The following is an 8,581-nucleotide window of genomic DNA, read 5'->3' as shown; positions in this document are numbered from 1 at the left end:
CCAACAGACCGAGTAGAATGGGACTTAATGGTAGCAGGAGCTGGAAGGCCAGCCTGTACATAAGCATGTGCAATCACCATTCTAATCCATCTGGCCAGGGTCTGCTTGTGAGCAGGCCAGCCACGTTTGTGAAAACCAAACAGTACAAAGAGAGAATCAGACTTCCTAAGGGATGCAGTTCTCTTCACATAGATACGGCAAGCCCGTACCACATCCAAAGACCGCTCTTTGGAAGACAATGTAGGAGAGGCAAAGGCCGGAACCAAGATCTCCTGATTAAGGTGGAAAGAAGGCACCACCTTAGGTAAGTACCCGGGACGTGTTCTAAGAACCACCCGGTCACGGTGAAAAATCAGATATGGGAACCTACAAGACAAGGCACCCAGATCTGACACCCGTCTAGCAGAGGCAATAGCCAGCAGAAACAATACCTTAAGAGAAAGCCACTTAAGGTCTGCAGATTCAAGAGGCTCAAACAGAGACTCTTGCAACGCCTCCAGGACCACCGACAAGTCTTAAGGAGCCACAGGCAGGACATAAGGAGGTTGAATCCGCAACACACCCTGAGTGAACATATGAACATCAGGTAAAGTCGCAATTTTTCTCTGGAACCAAACCAAGGCAGAAATATGAACCTTGATGGAAGCCAGACGAAGGCCCAAATCCAGGCCCTGTTGTAGAAAGGCCAAAAGTTTGGCCGTACTAAACTTGTAGGCGTCATAATTGTTAGTGATGCACCAAGGAAAGTAAGAATTCCAGACCCTATGATAATTCCGAGCAGAAGCCGGTTTCCGGGCCTTCAACCTAGTTTGAATGACCACCACATAAAATCCTTTGGCCCTCAAGACGGAAGCTTCAAGAGCCATGCTGTCAAAGCCAGCCGGGCCAGATCCTGGCAGACACAAGGGCCCTGAATGAGGAGGTCTGGTCGTTGTGGAAGAAGAAGAGAACGCTCTAACGATAGACCCTGAAGGTCTGAGAACCAGTGCCGTCTGGGCCACGTTGGAGCGATCAGAAGTAGGATTCCTCCTTCTTGCTTGAATTTCTTTAATACTCTGGGCAGGAGTGACACCAGAGGGAACATGTAAGGCAGCCGAAAGTTCCATGGAATTGCCAGTGCGTCCACGAACGCTGCTTGAAGATCTCTTGTCCTTGCTCCGAAGACCGGAACCTTGTGATTGTGTCGAGACGCCATCAGGTCCACATCTGGGAGGCCCCACTTGTCCACTAGGATTTGAAATACTTCTGGAAGGAGGCTCCACTCTCCGGCATGTACGTCCTGACGACTGAGGAAGTCTACTGATATGGCTGGCAGATGACGTTCTGCCCACTGAAGAATTCTTGAAAATTCCCTCATTGCCATGCGGCTACGAGTGCCGCCTTGATGATTTATGTGTGCCACCGTGGTGGCGTTGTCCGATTGTACTTAAACAGGTCTGTTCTGTATTAAATGCTAAGCCAAGTTCAGAGCATTGAACGCCGCCCGCAGTTCCAGAATGTTTATCAGGAGGAGAGACTCCTCCTGGGTCCACCGACCCTAAAGGGAGTGTTGCTCCAACACCGCGCCCCAACCACTCAGACTGGCATTCATCGTCAGAAGGACCCAGTTGGAGATCCAGAAGGAACAACCCCTGCTCAATCGTTGGTCCTGAAGCTACCAGCTCAGTGACAGACGGACCTCCGGAGACGAGATCATGTGAGACCTGATCCGGTGAGGCAGGTCGTCCCACTTGGCAATTTCTGTAGAGGGCGGGAATGGAATTGAGAGTACTCTACCATGTCGAAAGCCGAATCCATGAGACCTAGCACTTGCATCGCCGAATGTATCGACACTTGCGGACGAGATAGGAAGCATCGAATCCGGTCCTGAAGTTTCAGAACTTTCTCCTGAGACAAGAACAACCGCTGGTTGTGAGCGCCTAACAACGCCCCCAGGCGCACCATGCTCTGAGTAGGGACCAGGGAAGATTTCTTCCAGTTGATGAGCCACCCGTGGGCTTGCAGAAACTGGAGCGTCAGATCCAGATGGCGTAGGAGAATCTCTGGGGAATTCGCCAGGATCAACAAGTCGTCCAGATACGGCAGGATCCTGACCCCTTGACGGCGGAGTACAGCCGTCGTTACTGCCATGACCTTGGTGAAGACTTGCTGAGCCGTGGTCAAACCAAAAGGTAACACCCAAAACTGGTAATGAAGGTTGCCAACTGCACACCTCAGGTACTGCTGATGTGACATTGCAATGGGAATATGCAGGTAAGCATCCTGTATGTCCAGGGAGACCATATAATCCCCAGGCTCCAAGGCCAGAACAATAGAGTGAAGAGTTTCCATACGAAACTTGGAGACCCTTACAAATTTGGATTTGAGGTTGAGGATGGGCCGAGAGTACCCATTTGGTTTCGGGACTAGGAACAGCGGTGAATAGTACCCCTTGCCTCTCTGAGCCAGAGGCACATGTACTACCACTCCTGTGTCCAGGAGGGACTGTACCACCGAATGAAGAGTTTTTGCCTTCACCTGATCCGAAGGGACGTCTGTCAGGCAAAATCGATGAGGGGGACGAATCTTGAAGGATACGGCGTAACCTCGAGTGACGACTTCCCGTACCCAGGCATCGGAAGTGGTCTTCAACCATTCCTGGGTAAACCCTAGAAGTCGCCCCCCACCCTGGGATCCCCCAGAGGGAGGCCCGCCCCGTCATGCAGCAGGCTTGTCAGTTTTGGAAGCAGGCTGACTGGCAGCCCTGGCCCATTTAGGTTTGGGCTTATTGGGTTTGGAAGTGCGAGCCTGTTTCGGGTACGGCTGACCCTTTGCTTTCCCTGAAGAATGAAAGGAGCGATAGGAAGTACTCTTAGCCTTCGGTACTGAAGGAGCAGTACTAGGTAGACAAGCTGTTTTAGCAGAGGCTAAGTCAGCCACTATCTTGTTAAGGTCTTCTCCGAAAAGAATGTCTCCCTTATAAGGGAGTACATCCAGGGTTTTCTTAGAGTCCAGATCTACAGACCGGGACCGCAACAAGAGAATCTGGCAAGCCAAAATGGACGTAGTAGAAGCCTTGGCCGCCAGAATACCGGCATCAAAAGCCGCCTCCTTAATGTAATGAGAAGCTGTGACAATAAGGGTCATTCCGAGTTGATCGTAGCTGTGCTAAATTTAGCACAGCTACGATCATCTTCCCTGATATGCGGGGGGACGCCCAGCACAGGGCTAGCCCGCCCCGCATGTCTGTCCACCCCCCCTGCATAAATACAAAAGCATCGCACAGCGGCAATGCTTTTGTATTTGTGGAGTAACTGCTGGCCAGCGCAGCTCCTGCGGCTGGCCGGGAGTTGATCGTCGCTGCCACTGGCCGCAGCGGCTGTGTGAGACGTCACGCAGCCGCCTCAGCATGCCCCCCAACGGTCCGGCCACGCCTGCATTGGCCGGACCGCACCCCCTAAACGGCGGCTTAATGCCGCCGTCCAGCTCCCTCCCGCCCTGCGACCGCCTCTGCCTGTCAATCAGGCAGAGGCGATTGCTACGAACAACGGCCTTCTGCCATCCTGCACGCGCAATTCCAACCCGATCGCTGCGCTGCGATAAACTGCAGCGTGCGATCGGGTTGAAATGACCACCCAATATATGAAAGACATTGTCTAGCATGATCAGAAGCGTTGGAAGGCAGCTCAGCTTCCAACTCCTGAGCACACGCTTCAATAGCCTCTGCAGCCCAAGTCGCTGCAATGGTGGGCCGATGCGTAGCACCTGCTAAGGTGGAAATCGCCTTTAAACAACCCTCCACACGCTTATCCGTCGGTTCTTTCAGAGACGTGACGGTAGTAACAGGCAGAGCTGAATATACCCCCAGCTCTGCGCCACTTGAGAATCCACTGGCAGGGGTGTCTCCCAATTTTTATTTAGCTCCGCCACGAGGGGATAGTGAGCCAGCATCTTCTTGTGAGGCGTGAATTTCTTTCCTGGATTTTCCCAAGATTTCTGACGTATGTCAACTAAATGGTCAGAGTGAGGTAAAACTTGTTTAAACACTTTCTGACATTTAAATCTGTCCAGTTTCTTAGGGGCAGTATCAGGCTCTGGGTCATCAGTATTTTGAAGAATTATCCTGATAGCCTCCAACAAGTCAGGAACATCCACCTGTGAAACAGATTCCCCATCAGAATTATCAGTATCTGTGGGGTCAGTATCCTCATCAGACGGGGTGTCTGGCACGTTGGTGGATTGTGAGGAAGTAGTAGCCTGCTTAGAGGACCCCTTGGTCTGAGGCGGATGAGGGGGAGATTTCTGTTTATTCAGTGATTGGTTCAATTGCTGTAACTGAGTGGACAGCTGATCTGCCCATGGCGGATTAACCGCAGGGACCATAAGCGGTTGCACCGGCACAGGAGGTCCCATAGGGGGCGTAAGTCTAGTTACCAGCGTATGCAATAACGTGGAGAAAGTAGTCCAAGTTGGGTCATTATGCACCCCCTTTGCTACGATCCCACTGGGGGTACGGAACCCCCAGAACCTGAACCCTCTGCTGCTATGTTTTCCTCTAACGTGTCTGCAGCGTCACCACCACGCAATGTGGGATCAGGCCCAGCTCCATCGTCTCTTGTAGCTGACATGTCTGAAAGCTCAATTCAAGGCAGCCCAGTACAATATCAGCAGCACAACACCTGACAAGAACCCCCTGTGTAGTGTATTACCACAAACAGAGAGTTCCAGAGGTATATGGTGACTAAAAATCACAGAGAAAAATACACAATAAGTATATCTTGTGAAACACCTATTTTAAGTAATAATCCTGACGCACTTAGCCCCCTCAGGTTACAGAATATAGGGATAGCAATCTGAGTGAGATACACAGCAGCTATATGCACACACACATAGTCACATTGTACAATGCAGAAATTATGACATTCAATAAAACTGCACTGAACTAGCAATACAGAGTAATACTAAGTATAGCTATACACTCAATAGATATAACAATGCACAGTAAAGACTGAATGTATATCACAGGGTACTTGTACTAAATAACCCTGACTAAATGCACTTTTTCTTAACTAACACTGTCAACAGACATGTAGAATATCCTGTAAAATGCACAGCGCTGACATGCAGGCGGCTTTACAGAGAAGGATTTGCCCAAACAGTCCCAGGATCAGCTCAGCTTGTCCTAATGGTGCCCAAACGCTGACAGGGAGTGAGGGAGAGAGAAATGCAGCTCCAGAGCGGGAACATTTACTCTAAAAGGTGCCCTAGGGCTGGGGGAGGGGCTACAGGTCAGAGCCTTATCCCCTTGCTGGACTTCACCACCAGGTATTGCGGCCCTTAGAAAACTGATTTTTGAGAGAATCCGACCTGTGCCCTTGCCCTGGTGGTCTAGTGGGGTCCCTGTACTGCCACAGTGTCCACGCCAGCACGCCTCCCACCTGCCGCGCCGGATCATGGTTTACAGCGGGTCCCGGCAGGGGGACCCACTTATCTCCTTCCTGAATGCGGCCACGTGATCCTGGAGAGCTGCGGTGGTGTGTGTGTGCCTAAAGAAAACCGTGAGCCTCCACTGTAAGTACCCGGCAACCAGGGCGCGGGAGTATACAGTGCCGCTGGGTGAGGTGATGGAGCTGCAGCAGCAGATGTCTGACTGACATCTAACACTCACAGTGTCTCTGCTGCAGCCCTTGAAGTCTTCATTTTTCACTTAAAAAAGCTCTTCTGAGGGCTGCTGGAGCAGCCCAACTGTTGTATGCCTGCACTGCATGGCACCAACTACAAAACTGAGCTCCTGTGCACGGAGGTGGGGTTATAGAGGAGGCGGCGCTATGCATTCTGGGAAGAAGGTCAAAGCTTTTAGCCTGTTGGTGCCTCGGATCAAGATCCTACTCTACCCAGAAAAGTGACAGAATTATAGTAAAGTCAGCAATCACACTAGCAATCAGTTACAGGTTATACATTAGTATAATAAGCATTATGAGCACATAATCAACAACATTATACATTTCAAGTATGTAGGAGAACATATTCCTGCATTACCTTAAACAGCAGTTTTAAACGTATTCAGTCGCACAGCGAAAAAAACAGCAGCGATATTTATCAGACTCATATGCATCAGGCACATATCCAACTATTCGTACTCAAAGGTAGATAGAGACTTAGTGCTGTATTACCCGGCTCAGGAGAGTGGGATACAGGGAGAGTTTACACTTCCAGGATCAATTAATTACGTTAGCAAACGCTGAGTCCAGACTCTAATAGTATACACACCTACAGTGAACACAGGCACCCAAGTGAACCCTGACACACCAGTCACACAGCCGCCTATGCTGCGACTGGGTCCTTTTATATACACAGCATCTCAGACGGAAACGGGTACTCAGTTCATGGCGCGATACTTGGAGGAAACTGGTCATGAACCAGGGGAAGGGACGACCAACGTAGTATCTGACTCCCCACTGCTGACATCAACCCTAGGGATCGCGGCCTCATACTACCCATGGAGCCTATGATCCCTAGGGCCTAGCGCTGGTGCACCCTAGGTGGCAGCCGCGTCAGCGACTGTTTGGTAGTCTCCTCCCAAAACAGTGCTGTGTCCGTGTTCCCCCCTAAGCAGAACAGATGCATTACCTTCTCCCCATGCTCTGGCCACAGCCTGGTAAAGTCTGCTGGACTTGCTAGTACATCCGACACAGATGCCCGCCGAAACAGCACTGTACTCGTGGGTAAGCGTGGTCGCGATCCGGAGGGGAGTTGTTGGAGCAACTCTTTCCAAAGTACGCATAAGACGCTTTTTAGAAAGATTGCTCAAAAAATAGTAAAACTATAAAAATAAAATAAAAAAAGCTTATGGCTGCTAAAAAACCAGCAGCCCTCTTGACCATGGTCCATCTCCTGCCGCACCAAACAAAAAACTGATTTGCCTGAGCCAGGAGGCGGGGATATATGGACGGGCCCGTTGCATGCTGGGAGGCCGAAAGCTTTGACCGTTTGGTGCAAATCTGCTGTCGCGTAATCATATCCCAGTGTTATCCTGTGGATAACCTGTGGACCCTGCATGAGAAATCTTAAGCTTGCTAAGCCTGCCATTGCAGATAAACATCACGACCGATAATCGCAATGTTCATCTCAGATGCGATCGCATCGCAAATGCAGGGAGGAGGTGGTATGCAGCTACCCCTGAATTTGGATTGATAAGGATTGCAATTGCACAGCTGCTGAAAACAGCTTCGCAATTGCAATCCTTAATGTATTAAGCCCTGAATCTGTACACAAAGTGCTATGATGCAATTGAAACAGATTTTTTAATGCCAATTTCTGAAGTGCTACGTATACAGACTCAGTCTCAGAGATAATAGGATTTTAATACCTACCGGTAAATCCTTTTCTCCTAGTCCGTAGAGGATGCTGGGGTCCACTTCAGTACCATGGGGTATAGATGGTTCTGCAGGAGCCATGGGCACTTTAAGACTTTTCAAGGGTGTGAACTGGCTCCTCCCTCTATGTCCCTCCTCCAGACCTCAGTATAGGAACTGTGCCCAGGGAGACGGACATTTCGAGGAAAGGATTTACTTTTAAACTAAAAGGTGAAATTCATACCAGCTCACACCTCAACCATGCCGCACAACATGGCATTCAACATAGCACACGCCAACAGACATGAACAATTGCAGCAATCATGTTGAAATAATCGTAACACATTAGTGGAACTACAAAATAACAACTGCAGGTAAAGTACGCACTGGGTCGGGTGCCCAGCATCCTCTACGGACTAGGAGAAAAGGATTTACCGGTAGGTATCAAAATCCTATTTTCTCATACGTCCTAGAGGATGCTGGGGTCCACTTCAGTACCATGGGGTTATACCAAAGCTCCAGTACGGGCGGGAGCGCGCGGATGACCCTGCAGCACCGATTGACCAAACTTGAGGTCCTCATCGGCCAAGATGTCAAACTTGTAGAACTTAGCAAACGTGTTTGACCCTGACCAAGTAGCTGCTCGGCAAAGTTGTAATGCCGAGACCCCCCGGGCAGCCGCCCAGGATGAGCCCACCTTTCTAGTAGAATGGGCATTTACCGACTTCGGTATCGGCAATCCTGCCGTGGAATGAGCGTGCTGAATCGTCTCTCTGATCCAGCGCGCAATAGTCTGCTTAGAAGCAGGACACCCAATCTTGTTGGGAGTATACAGGACAAACAGAGCCACTGTTTTTCAAAGCTCTGACCACATCAAGAGACTTTGACTCAGTGAAAGTGTCAGTAGCCACTGGCACCACAATAGGTTGGTTCATATGGAAAAACGAAACCACCTTTGGAAGAAATTGTTGGCGAGTTCTCAACTCTGCCCTATCTTCATGGAAGATCAGGTAAGGGCTCTTGTGAGACAAGGCCCCCAAATCAGACACCCGCCTTGCGGATGCCAATGCCAAAAGCATCACCACTTTCCAAGTGAGAAACTTCAATTCTATCTCCTGTAGAGGTTCAAACCAATCCGATTGAAGGAACTGCAATACCACATTAAGGTCCCATGCTGCCACTGGAGGCACAAAGGGAGGCTGGATGTGCAGCAACCCTTTCACGAACGTCTGAACTTCTGGAAGGGC

Source organism: Pseudophryne corroboree, chromosome 5, assembly GCF_028390025.1.
Source record: "Pseudophryne corroboree isolate aPseCor3 chromosome 5, aPseCor3.hap2, whole genome shotgun sequence".
Classification (NCBI taxonomy): Eukaryota; Metazoa; Chordata; class Amphibia; order Anura; family Myobatrachidae; genus Pseudophryne; species Pseudophryne corroboree.
This window is presented reverse-complemented; position numbering follows the sequence as displayed.